We start from the raw sequence: 13155 nt of genomic DNA on the forward strand, positions 1-13155 counted from the left end.
CAAGGGAAGCCTGAGGAAGCAGGTGCAAGCGAGCAGTCTCTGCTCTTGCCAGCCCCCAGCTCTTACTGCTGATGTGAAACACTGGGAGTTTCTCTAGCCTTAGAGTTTGCATACCGACCTTGTATATGCACCAATATAAGGGGACATCATTAATGGAGAAACCATTTCGGATGCAAGGATATTTTCAGAGAAGGGATTCTTGATCCTCAGCTGCCTTTCTGAAATGGTCAGAAAGCAAAAGAGAGCTGTTCTCTCTGGACATTACTTTATTCTCCCTGGCTGAGTTTCAAAACATCTGTTATACAAGGAAAGTCTAATCAGAATGGTGGCCTCTACCCATCTGGCTGACATTTATTCACCATGGGAAGAACCTGTCCCCTAACGACATTCCCATGAGCCTGCCTGACATGCAGGATGACCAGACTGAGTAGAGTCTATAGCCTATTCCCAATGACTGCAGAAAGCAAAGAACTTTTCCCTTTAGGCTCTGCAGCTTCGATGGGAAAATCTGCAAAACAGATAAGGGTCTGTTCTACAATCTAACTGTGTTCTGCCCTGCTTTGGGAAGATGACAGGCATACGGACAGCCACCAGCTATTAGAGCATAGTATGAAATGACTGGAGAGTTGCCAGCATGTAGCTTTCACGATCTGTATCAAGCACATTTGCAAGTTTTCCCAAAATAAAGTTAAGATATCAGTGCACTAATGGACAGCTTGTAACCTATGTCTCTCTACATTAGGAAACAAGATGTTTTTAAAATAGTTGAGCTAATGAAACCTGTTTTTTTGAGTGTTTTATTTTAAGAATTTTGTATCTTATCTCCCTCACTAGAATAAGACCAGTTGTCTCCCAGTCTCCTGCATGTCTGGAGGGAAAAGAGACAGTACTTGCAGTGCCTGGTTTTGAGATTCACACATGCCAAGTTGCCAGCTGGCAGATCAAACAGAACCAATGATTTCGGCTCACAGTAAAGCTTCTTCCCCTTAGCAGCACTAAGCTGGGTCCCTCTTCTTTCACCAAGCCACTGGTTTTCAGAAAATTTGTAGGAACTTAATGCATCCAAGATCCTCATTCTCTGGCCAAACTTGACAAATTAGATAAGGAGTTCAAAGGCTAGTAGGAGGGAATGGAGGGAAGGGGGAAGGACAGTTGGCTGACAACCAGCATAACAGCACAAGCTTTATTCCAAGGAAAACAAGGCCAAAAATAGATTTTGGAAACAATAAATGCATTGCTAACACTTAAAGAAAGCTAGTAGCTAGTACGTAATGAGAAATAGTCTCCTTAGCCAATAGCCATAGGGTTTTTCAATTTATTTTTTTCCCCATTTCCTTGGGAAGAAGCTTATGTAGCCATGTTGTCTGTTCAACCCTACCTTTTTCCCCCCTGCCCTACAATATGGTTTGAAGTTGTTGACCAGTTTCAACCAAAGCTGACCCACAGAATGAACTGTATCATGGAGTCTGCATTTCCGTGGTAGCTGCAAGTTCAAGGGCAGAGCATCTGTAGCAGAGGGACTGTATGAAATGGCTCTGAAATATGGAAGGAACTGAGGTTATTGTCACAATGATGGTGAGGATGCTATGGATATAGGACGCAGTTCTACTGAAAATCAGGTTTCTGTATTTCAAGTATTTGACATTTAGAGTTTCATGAAACATAAAAGTTATAGTTTACAAGTTTCACACATTTCCTTCTCCTATTATCTTTCTTCCACATTTAGTTTATCTGTATAGGCACATATTGTCTACTGTAAAATTGTATTAGTGTAAATGAAACAGAGATGTGCTAATTTTATAGGCATGGTATGTGTAACCACAAAAGCATCTCCAAAACTAGACACAGAAGAGTATCACTAGAATTCTAAGAAAATTTTAATGAATAAACAAAAATCAATAAATATTTATGGATTTAACATCTATGGGATCTGTTAAAACAACAAAAACAAACAAACAAACAAAAACACAAAAAAAAACTTTTTCCCCTGACCCTTTTATTTAAGAATAATCCTATTTGGAAGACAACTGCCCAGTTCCCCATGTAGAACAGCTGAGAAGGAAAAGTAAACAAAGAATCCATGCAGAGGCTGAGAAAGGCAGTGTTGTTTCCATGCCCATGCAAGTTTTTGGTGCTGCAAAGCTACAAAATGTCAGATTTCTCACTGCTTAAAAACAAAATGTAAATACCAATATTAAACTCCCAATATGCTCACAATTCATTACTGAAAAAGCATTTGAGGCTGCAAAGTATGCTGAAATAGTAAGTAAGAGAAAGGTGCTTACTATTTACGTAGGGTTACAACTCTTATTTTGAGGAAGTCTATATATCATATACTCAGTAGTAGCTATTCAGATTCTTTTTACAAAAATAAAGTAGCTGAGATGTACTTAGAAGTGTCATAGGATTTAGGTGTACCCCCAAACTACAGAGGACAGTACTGTCTCCAAGAACCACTTCATCTAGAGATTTATCAGCGTAACAACACTTGAACAAGAACAACAGTAATCACTATTTGACAATTGAAACAAAAATTTAAAAATATATTTCCATCCCTGGTACATTCCTGGTACCAAAGCTTTCAACTGGACTTCAAAGCAAACGTTCAGGAAAAACCCTGAAATATTATTACATGGCTGCTGTGCATTGCAGGCACCGTATTCAAACTGAACTGCAAAAACACCTTTAACACAATTTGAGCCAATCTCATTTGAATCTTGAAGGTTCTTCAAGCAATTAGAAACAAAAAGAACATTACAGTTACACTGCTTTCAAACAGGCCCCAATTTTTCCAAGTCTCTTTTTCCTTCCAACTTGTACCTCAGTAGAAGCAAAAACAAGAAGGTGTAGAAACGCCTAAGTAACAATTCAACCCCATAGTGAACATGCAGTTGCTAGTATAATATGCCTTCCTTAATTTTCTATATTGGTATGAGGGAAGTTGAATTTGCTGCTCTCTTCAAGCAGCAACTAAATGTTCAAGTCCTCAAGCCCCAGAGAGATGCTAAGGAACCGCTGTCTTCCAGTAACCACTCTCATTCCTTATCTCATTCTCACAGCAGGGTCCCATAGCTGCTTCAAGCAGAAAGGCATTTCAGACTGACTATTGCAGTGTTACAGAGAGGAAACCTATACAACCTGAAGCACTCTGGATGCTTACTTTCACACTTTATATTACAGGACAGGAGGAATTTAGAGAAAGACCAACATTTTCAGCAATTTCTGTCATGAAAAGGCAGTTGGATCAAGTAGGGATCCCTTTTGACACAGCCACTTTGGGATTTACAGTTAGGCCACGTTTGCTTACAGACAACAGCACAGGACACCGGGAACTGTGTGGCAGCTCTGTCCTCTAATACACTGAGCATCTTTGTCAGCTCCTCAGTCCAACAATCTCCTTGTCCCAGAAAGGGCTTGTAATGAACTGTGGCAATTCGTACTTCATTTTTGAGATTTTTATTGCTATAGCAACTGAGTGTAGGCATTTAAACATAGCAACAGACTTTTTATAGCACTTTCTTGGATGTCAAAGTGGCATGTTGTTTTATTTTCTAAGCAGATGCTCAAAAAGATAAGTATACAAGATTATTGTACTGTATCTATCTTCAAAAGGAAGGAAAAAATCTTCCTACCTCATGAAATATTTTAACCTCTGAATCATATAAGCAGGCAGATAACTTTTAGTCATATTGGGAGTTTAATATATTTTGTTCTGAGAAAGCATATCACTAATTGCTACCTGAAAATAAGGTTAGATGAAAAACTTTGTGTTGATTCATGCCCATTTGTGATAAAAACGTGCAAGAAATTTACAAGATCCCGCTCTGACACTTTAAAAAGTGAAGACCATTTCATCAACTCTGATCCTTACCTGTTCAGCAAAGGAAAAGGGGAAACCGTCTTGATATTTTGTGGACCAAGATGCTCAGGAGGGATCAAAATCCACTGAGACAGACCCTTAGTTTGTGCACACTGGCAAAGCTCCACATGCTTCAGACACAATAACAATCTGATGCATGAAGTGAGAATTTGACTCTGTGTGGTTTAGGGAAGTATCATTCATCAATTTCATAAAAAAAAAGTTACCTTTTTCTGGTACGCTGTACCTCTTTTGAGTCCTTAAATTTGGTATCATTTCTACAAATGGTCAGTCAAAACACTTTAATGTAATTTCTGAACACCTTCCAAGACATGGAAATACCAAGCAGCAACAGTACAGATTTCCCAAAGACTCTTTAGGTATTATTCACCTTTTCGTTATATGTCAGCCTTGCATAGAGTGGGATGGTTGATGTTTGCCATCTTACAAAAAAAAAAAAAAAATTTTTTTTTAATCTGTTAAACAGGAAATGTCAAAGACTTAAAAAATGAATCCAACAGGAAATATCAAGAGCTTCTCATAAGAGTACAAGGTTATTAATGTTCTAGAGAATCTATTCCATCAGCATACAATTTATGGCTTTCAGAAGGGAAATTTTTAATGCTGTGTTTTACTCAAGAGAAGTATTGCAAACAGGTCCCAAAAGCTCAGCACAAGGCTAATATTGAGTTTTTTAGGATATTGAGTATTGGGTTTTTAGACTGTATCCCACAAGGTCTTGCTCCCTGTCCTTCACAGCTATTTTCACTTAATTCAGACAGTAAGCACAGAGCAGTTCAAGTCTCCTCATCCTGCTTTAAGTATTTTAGATACTTGGGGATTCTGATATATCTGCCTGGTGTTCTGCAGGCTGCTCCACTGACTATTGCACTTATTAAAAACAGCATTTAGAGCAATCCTGATAATTATACCTATCAAAGAATAGAGCTAATAGTAAGTTTATTAACTGCAACAGCCCTCAGGGAAGTCTAGATGATAGGCACAACTATACTCACACAGGGAGCTACAAGCAATAGATTTGCTCAGAAGATTTAAAAAAAAAAAAAAGACATTTTCCATTCCGAGATGCAGTGCAGCACGCATCAGCTTGACTTTGCACCTCCTCCTGGAGCAAGCTCCACCCTCCACAGCAACTGCACCACTAATCAGATCGCACTATTTTCATGAGCCCAGAGGTCACCTATGTTCATTCACTATTTGAAAAGAAAAATAAGGGAAATGCAGTGGCTGAAGTTGTGAAGTATATGTGCATATTTTTATACATTGTAAAACATGTTTCCCCTTGCCTCCACAAGCTCTCCTTCAACTTCAGTTAGACATTTTATTTTTAATTTCTATGTTCAGCAGTTAGGGCACAGTTCAGCATAACTTTGGAAGCTTTAAACAGGAAGTGTTAATCTATATATCTTGCTTTATTACATTCTACTACATGCACTGCCTAAAGAGACTTTGTACAAAGAGACCAGAGGAACACTTAAAATGAACTAGTGGATTTATCATTTCCAGAATTTCAGAAACAGATGTCATTCTACAGATCCTACTGTTTGTTGGCACATCCCTTTGGGTACAAAATAAGATGGGTGAAAAAAGACCTGTTTGCTTCTAGCCAAATTCCCACAGATTTCAGACTCTTATTTCCCACTATCATCGCCTTTACCTCTATGGTGTTCATTAAGAACTTGATCTGGCACTGCTGAAGTTAATGGAAACTTTGCTAATGATTTCAATAGCAAAGGCTCAGAGCCAAATTCCCCATGTACAACTTCAGCATTACAAAACATTCTGCAGAATTATATAAACAGTAATCATTTTACTCTGAAGGCAAGCCCCTAGCCCAAAGCCATTTTCCTACTTGATCCAGCAGCACAGAATTTCTACCACATGTCCATTTCTAGGATGCAAAACTTTACAACTGGTAAGAACAACTGTGCAACTCTTAAATTGTTAAAAAAAAATTTCCCACCCACTTGGTCTATCAACTTTTCAACTCCTTTTTCTCTTCAGAATTTGCAGGGACTAGCCCAGCAGGCCCCATTGCAGAGCCATAGGACAGTGGTTCTGTTCTGCCAGTCACCAAGACGAAACATATTGGCACATAAATTAGGGGAGCACACAGTGATTCTAGAGCACAACTTCCCATACCCACACGACCCAGACTGTGCTTTAGCAGCAGTTGGGGAAAGGGACAAACTTCCAGACATACAAACACTTCGGCCAAGTTTGTCCATTTCCCTCCCCTCCTCCTTCTCTCATCCTCCGCTCCCAGGACAGTAGCTGTTGGTATAAAACAAATAAATAAACAAAAAAACCCAATCATAAGAAAAAATCCTTTTTCTACAAACCTTGCTTTGTCCAAACCCTTAGGCAAATCATATCTACCATATTAGCAGGTACCTGGTGCCTTGTGGTGCCCAATGACTATGGATTTTGTGTACTTTAAGGATAGCTAAATGTTCGAGCAGATAGTACAGCATTCTTTATTTCACTTACTAGTTGTTTGCTCTTTTATTGCATCTTTCAGGTATTTAATATATTTTGTAATTCCTTTCTAAAATGGAATTTCTCAAGTGATTTTCCAGATTGTAAAATTAATAATCATATATTAAAATAAATTTTTTAAAAATGCCTGTCATGTCCTCCTACTAAGGACACAGGTTACATTCATCATTGGGTCTGGATTAACTCTGGGGGTGCTCTTAGAGCCCAAGCTCTCCAACAAACCCCGAACCTAGTAGTCATTGTGTTTTAAATCTCAAATCCCTCTCTCCTTTTCAGAATTCTCAGGACCCACTTTCCTATGAGAAAAATTCAATTATTTCAAAGTGCTGTCACAACTGTCAGTCTCTTAGTTCTCCTCAACATACCACTATACATGCGCAAAAGCAATAATTCCTTTCTAAAGTCACTAGTTTATAAGCTTAAAGAGCCATCATTCACTCCTAGATTCCCTTTCTATCTGTGATACTGAGATCCAAAACATCACTTTGACACACTTTTCAAAGGAAATACAAGTGGAGAACACATGACAAGGAATTTCTTCTGTTGAGTTTAGAGGAAGACTGCAAGACAGGACAGAGAAGAGTTCTCTTTCTGTCCCCAAATCCCCCAATTCTTTAATGGCCCACAAATCTTGAAGCGGCAAGAATGGTGCTTCTTTTGCCAGAAGCTATGCACTTCTTTAAGAACAGTGGATAGATGAACTCCAGAGCACATAAAGTACATATATACATCTCCCTTAAAATAAGGTTTTGCATCTGTCTCCTTTCCATATCAACTCCCTGTACCTCAGTCCCCATAACTACCCTATCTTACCCAGATTTTCAGACTGATTTGCCAAGTAACCATCATTAAAAGCTGACAGAAAGCAGACGGTTCCAATCTTTGGCACCAGCTTCTTCCCCACTCCTTTGGATCAATGAATCTGACTGCTTGGTACTTCTTCATTTCCACTGCTTGGGGCCCGGATTCATAGGACTCTAGTTAGGATATATACCACCATTAAAACTGACTCAAACATATAGAAACATACGTAAGGAGGTGTATATGTTTCGTGTCCACAGTCAATTTGGAGCTTAACACAAAGGGATGCAAAGCAGTTAGCTTTAATATAAGTTAAACACGTTGATAATGCTAGATACTTTATCATAGCACTGATTTAAACCACAATTGTCACTTTGTACACATGAGCAACCTGTACTTTTTGTATTAAATTACACATATTATCATGATATCTTTACTGAAGATAAATTTAGATATGGGCATTACATAATATACTTTAAGTTACAAAGAAAACAATCGTATGGAGTGAGAAGAATAATTGCTGAAATGTTATAAAATAACATATATTAAAAATACACACTTAGTTTAGATTTGGAGGAGCTAGACACAGACTAATTATTCCAGTCCATATACAAACTTAAAAATAACTTAACTTACTAAAACTCAATCCCCTTCTAAATGCAGACTAAATTTGTGTATCCTTGCCTAAGTTAAACCGCCCATATAATGTCACAAGTTAAGGAATGCATACATGACCAACAGATCAGAATAAGGGCCTTTGGAGGGTGGAAAAATATAAGAATATTTAAGGCATTAGGACTCTTTATTATACAGCATTTAATACATCGGTCTGCTTCTTAATTTCCACTGTTAGTTCTAATAAACTTTTTATGGGTTGTATTGTTAGGTTACAAAGCCCAAGTCTGGTATAATTCTTGATTTAGAATATGAAGATTAGCTAGGAGATTACCCTAGAAGTAATAAATTGTTCACTAATGACCATTCAGAGAAGAAGGGAAAAAAAAAGGAAAATTAATTACTGATTTTTTGCAACTGGTTCTGAACATTACAGCAAGTAAGAAACATTCACCACATTCTCTTAAAGTGAACTTTCGCTTAAGTATATACAACACCTGCCAATGTTAAATACGAATTCAGTAACTGTTTGCACTTGCAGGAACACTATGTTCAAAACTCTAAATTTTCCCAAATTTTGCACAGCTTAAACTCATTTTAGTGTCTAATCACTCCATGAAGAGGGAGATTCTCTGCTGATTGCAGAGAATTTTTCACCAGGTAGAACCATACTATATACAATTTGAAAATCAACTCACTAACATGAGTTGTTACTAACTTGAGTTAGTAACAGAGACCTGAGTCTTCAATTCCAACTAACATTTCCTTGCATTGACCTCATTCTTACATATGTTGTTTACACACTGCTGTAAAAAAAAAAAAAAAAAAAAAGCTTTACATATTAGACCAAAAGTATTTTAATTTGCCAAGAAAATAAGATATAATTCAATACAGCAAAAAACAGCACAGATGAAACTGAAGACTGCAATATCAGAAGTTTTAAATAGTGTGATTCTTCCATATTAAAGCAAATAAGCTTTAATATTTGAAGCTTTTTTTTTTCCTGTACAGCATTCAAATACAACTTCACAGTACTAATTTATCTCTACTAGCATTAAAACCAAACACATATTATATAAAGAAATGACTCTGGAAATGTCTTTTAAAAAGATAGGTTCCAGAGACAAGTAGGTAATCCATCAAAACGAACAACTTTGGTGTATACACTGTTAAAAGCATGCATGTGGGAGGAAAGTCATACGATTAAAAAAAAGAAAAAAAAACAAAAAACTTTTAAATATCTGTTTCCCTACAACATTTAGTGCTGCTAACTAATACCCTCCAACTGTTAGCACAATACAGATAATCTCTGTGAATCAAGGTTGCCTTCAATTACTGACTACGTACCTTCATTAACCAAGCCTCAGTAAAATTAATACAGCTTTTTCTCTTTCGTTCTTGCATATTCCCAAACAGTATGCAAGAACAACTAGGTTTCCTTAACTACACCCATTTTTTAAGCAGTCAAAATTTGATTATGGGGTAGAATTTGACCAGGGTTTGGGTGGGGGGGGTATAGAAAAAACCCAGCTACTTGGTATCGTAACAACAAGGTACTGTACCTTTAAGGAAGAAACATGGTTCCGTTCTGCTTCACGGCTGAAAAAGAGCTTATTCTTGGTTATAGAGATTACTTACCTAAAACTTCAGTTATTCCTCTTTTTCCCCTCAGGCCAGCCTCTCTTTCACTCTTGGGAGCTTTTACCATTTAAGGTCAATGTTACATCTGGCTCTAGTAACTAAAGCTGAAGCAATTTTTAACTCAGAGATCCAACAGGCTGTCTAACATTAGAATGAGAGTTTAAATTTAAAGTAACTCTTCAGAAAGCCTCTTTCTTGCCTCAGAGAATTACAGAATAAAAGACTTTCCTATTCTGGCATAAGTACTCTGAGTACAACACGATGCAGACATCCCATTAGCATTCTACAAGTTCACTGCATATAAGGCTCTAGTTACTCATTTCTGATTAAAATGGGCAAGTAGGAAGAACAGATGAAATAGTTTACATCATGTTATGTTAACCCTTAGAATTTTTTACTGAAACATCTGCTATTATTTTTTCAATTTTTCCCCTTTGTTTGGTCAGAGGGAGTCTAAATTAGATAGCCAATACAAGGCATGTGAACTTTTAAAGAACGTTGGCTTCAATCCAGACATGGGCTCTACTCTCCGTTTGCAGAGTATGAATAATTCCTATTGAAGTCCACAGAAATTACTTGAATCCCATGAGAGAATGTAGCTACAAATGGGGCATGAAAAGAAAAAACATTTACTACAATAAATTCAAGTACCTGCAGAAAAATGATATTCATGCTTGATAGCTCTCAGCTCTGAAATGGACATAATCCTCATTATTTAAAGGGGTTTTTTTTGTTTTTTGTTTTAACTATAGCAACATCCACAGATCCTAATTAGGAGTGAGTTCGCTTGTGCTGGGTGCTGTAAAATTATTAAACATACATAAGCCAAACCCTGTCTAAAAAGCCTTTTGCAGTTCAAGTATGGACAGAGAGCTGTGGGTGAGAAACATCAAAAAGTTATCCAAGAATGTATATAAAATAATTAGGTAGTGAGTTTGAAAGGACTATTTTCTCTATTCTTTTAAAGCAGCCTAATATGATGATACTAAATCACTAGCGATTATCAAGAGGAAATTAATAAAAGCATCAAGGTAGAAACACATCATACAAAAGAAAATAAGAATTTGATGATTTGACTTGGAAAGCGTGCCCTATGCAGGATTGACAGATGGAAACATGAGGATGCTTATGGGAGAAATGGGTGAAGATGAGCTGATTGCCATACATCAGACCTTGTAACACAGTAAGAGACTGGGCACCTTGATTATGCCATCAGGCTTGAGTGGGCATTAGAAAGTCTACCGTTCTGTACCTAAGGCCTTCTTTGTCCCCCAAATCAACATAGGAGCATATAGAATTTTTACATTGTTCAAAAAGTTCTGATAAACTTCCTTGGCATTGGTGGTTAGGCTTGATCCCAGGATGATGAGATTAGATGAGTGTTTCAACAAGGACTTCAGGTTTTGATTACTCCACCAGTCATTTATACCACTTACTGGCTCTCTGGTAGGCATTTTAAGACATCTCATCTTCTTGGAGTACTATTTTATAACCCACAAACACTAGTTCTGAAATATTCTCTTGTGGCCCAGCATGGTTACAGTCTCTCATCTAGTTATTTGCAACTACAGAAGTCTCTTACTAAGATCTATAATTCATTATTTTTCAGTTTTATTTTCTCAGAGTTTTTAGGCCACAAGTGTGAAGTGTTTCATTTGTTTGCAACAGAAGTTGTATTTTTCTTAAACCCATATACATGTCTTTCACAGAAAAGAATAGTTTGAACCAAGCATTGGCAATAACAAGTGGCTCCTGCCTTTTAGTACTACTCTCCCTGGAAAAGAAAACTTTTGGATGATGTTTCTTGTTCATTTGTCTATCATCCTGCCCCTGCTGGCCCATTTTATCCAAAATTTGTTAGAGGAATGAAGGTCTGAAAGTATTTTTCAGTTCCTAGAAACTTTATGAAATCAGCGGCTTGTAAAGCAAACTTAAAACTGCTGCCGCTGCTGTGGGAGAAGCCTACAGTGACAGAGTTTCAGTTCCCTTTTCTGTTTGGCTGTCTGCTAGTCCATCAGCATACACAGCTCAAAGCCAGAAAATATGATCCCTGCTGTTCAGACAGCAACTAGGGGACACAGAAGGATCTTGGAGGCACTGACAGGAAGGGGAAAATGATGCTTCCGCTCATCTTCAGCTCCTAAAACAGCTTATATATTCTTGTACCTAATAGCATGTTCTATTAATTAGCAGGTACTTTGCCCAGAGCATATGTCTGAACAGTCTGTGGCCAAATGCAAGTGAAACTTGCTAGCTAAAAATGTAAATTTTTAGAGGAAGGAATCTCAGCATCTACAATAAATTTTTTAAACTAGATTGTTAACAATCGTATAAAGAAGGCACAGCAACTTGTCCCATATAAGCAACATTTTTCAGAGCCAAAAAAAGTCATTGTTACCAGCTTCTTTAAAAACATTCTAATATAGAAAGCTGGCCACACAGAGTATTAGCAAACTTCCCCACCACCACCACCTCTTTCTCACGTAAATATTTATGTTGCTAACACAACTGTAATGTAATGTATTTCCCAAGAATAGCATAAGATTATTATTCTTTTATACATACTCTATAGTATTTCAGAGTAGCTAAAGAGGTAGCTCCCTGGGGAATGCCTATGGCTAGAAGTGGGATGTACGTGCCCCTAACAAGTTAACTCTGTTTCCTTGATTTCCATAGCTCTGTGATATCAAACTAGTGCAGTACGAACCACTGCAAAGTTTCACGTGTTAAGCTCCCTAACTTTAAGGCTTTTTACTTGCGCCTTTTGAAGAGATGAACACAAGTGCTAAAAATCCTGGTTGTCTTGGAATACTTGAGAGTTTTGCCACTAGGACTGAAGTATACTCTACATTTCACTCAGAATCTTCATTTGGATGCAACGATTTTTGAGCACAGGTCTGGGTTTGGGGTTTTTTTGCACTACTAAAAAAAAAAAAAAAGAAAAAACTTGCTAATTTTTTTCCCCCAAGTTTTGGCTTTAATTTGGCAGTCAGGGAGATAAGAACTTAAGTTAACAGGCTTATTTGGGTAGAATTAAGCACAAATGTCTTCATTTGAATTTTTGATGGGCTCTGGATAAAGCTGTAAATTCTTCTCAACAATATGGATAGAGTAATGCCTAGTTATATAAAAGAGTTATATAAAAGACTCCTATATTATTTTGAAAATAATATGGGGACTTCAGGACTCTAAAGTACATTAAAAATGTTGCTTATTATATTTTGTGCCCATACATCATTGTCATCCATGTGATAAAAAGTATCACTTTTAACAGGCAAAACTCAAGTGGAAAGACATAATTGTATTCTATTCTTTATTCAGCAATTGAAATATAAAGATTGTTATTCAGGCAAGCTAAGAAATTTACAGCAGAAGTGAAAATATCTGCACTTAAAACTGGACTTTTATTATATGTTTTTTCATATTTGGTTTTAAAAAACATCCCAAATGTGGATTTTTTTTAAATACAATTTTAAGGCTCATGCCCTAGTGCATCTGGAATGTGTGAGGTAGACTTGAGATCTACAGAAACAAATGCCAGTGAGCACTGAAAGTTTTGCTTTCTGAAGCAGTTGCATAAGTCATTCTCATCTTTTTATTTCTTCTCAACTAAATGGAAAAACTAGTTAACAGACTCAAGTTTATACTCAGGACTTCCTGTGTGATTTCATTTTCTTACACAGCAAAATTTTTGCTGATTAGATTTGTCTTGCATAAGT

General features: G+C 37.0%; 1 protein-coding gene across 7 annotated transcripts in view; it reads right to left on the reverse strand.

The window, feature by feature from the left end:
* Positions 1-9451, reverse strand: part of IRAG1 (inositol 1,4,5-triphosphate receptor associated 1) — an 85058-nt gene extending 75607 nt beyond the window's left edge. For 5 of the 7 annotated variants that reach the window (XR_010884077.1, XM_067296129.1, XM_013957913.2 and 2 more), the window contains exon 1: positions 9358-9422. The gene's annotated coding sequence lies outside the window, so the exon portion shown is untranslated. The other 2 variants (XM_067296126.1, XM_067296125.1) reach the window with 2 other exon arrangements.
* Between the last annotated feature and the right edge of the window lie 3704 nt (positions 9452-13155).

Source organism: Apteryx mantelli, chromosome 4 (assembly GCF_036417845.1).
Source record: "Apteryx mantelli isolate bAptMan1 chromosome 4, bAptMan1.hap1, whole genome shotgun sequence".
NCBI lineage: Eukaryota > Metazoa > Chordata > Aves > Apterygiformes > Apterygidae > Apteryx > Apteryx mantelli.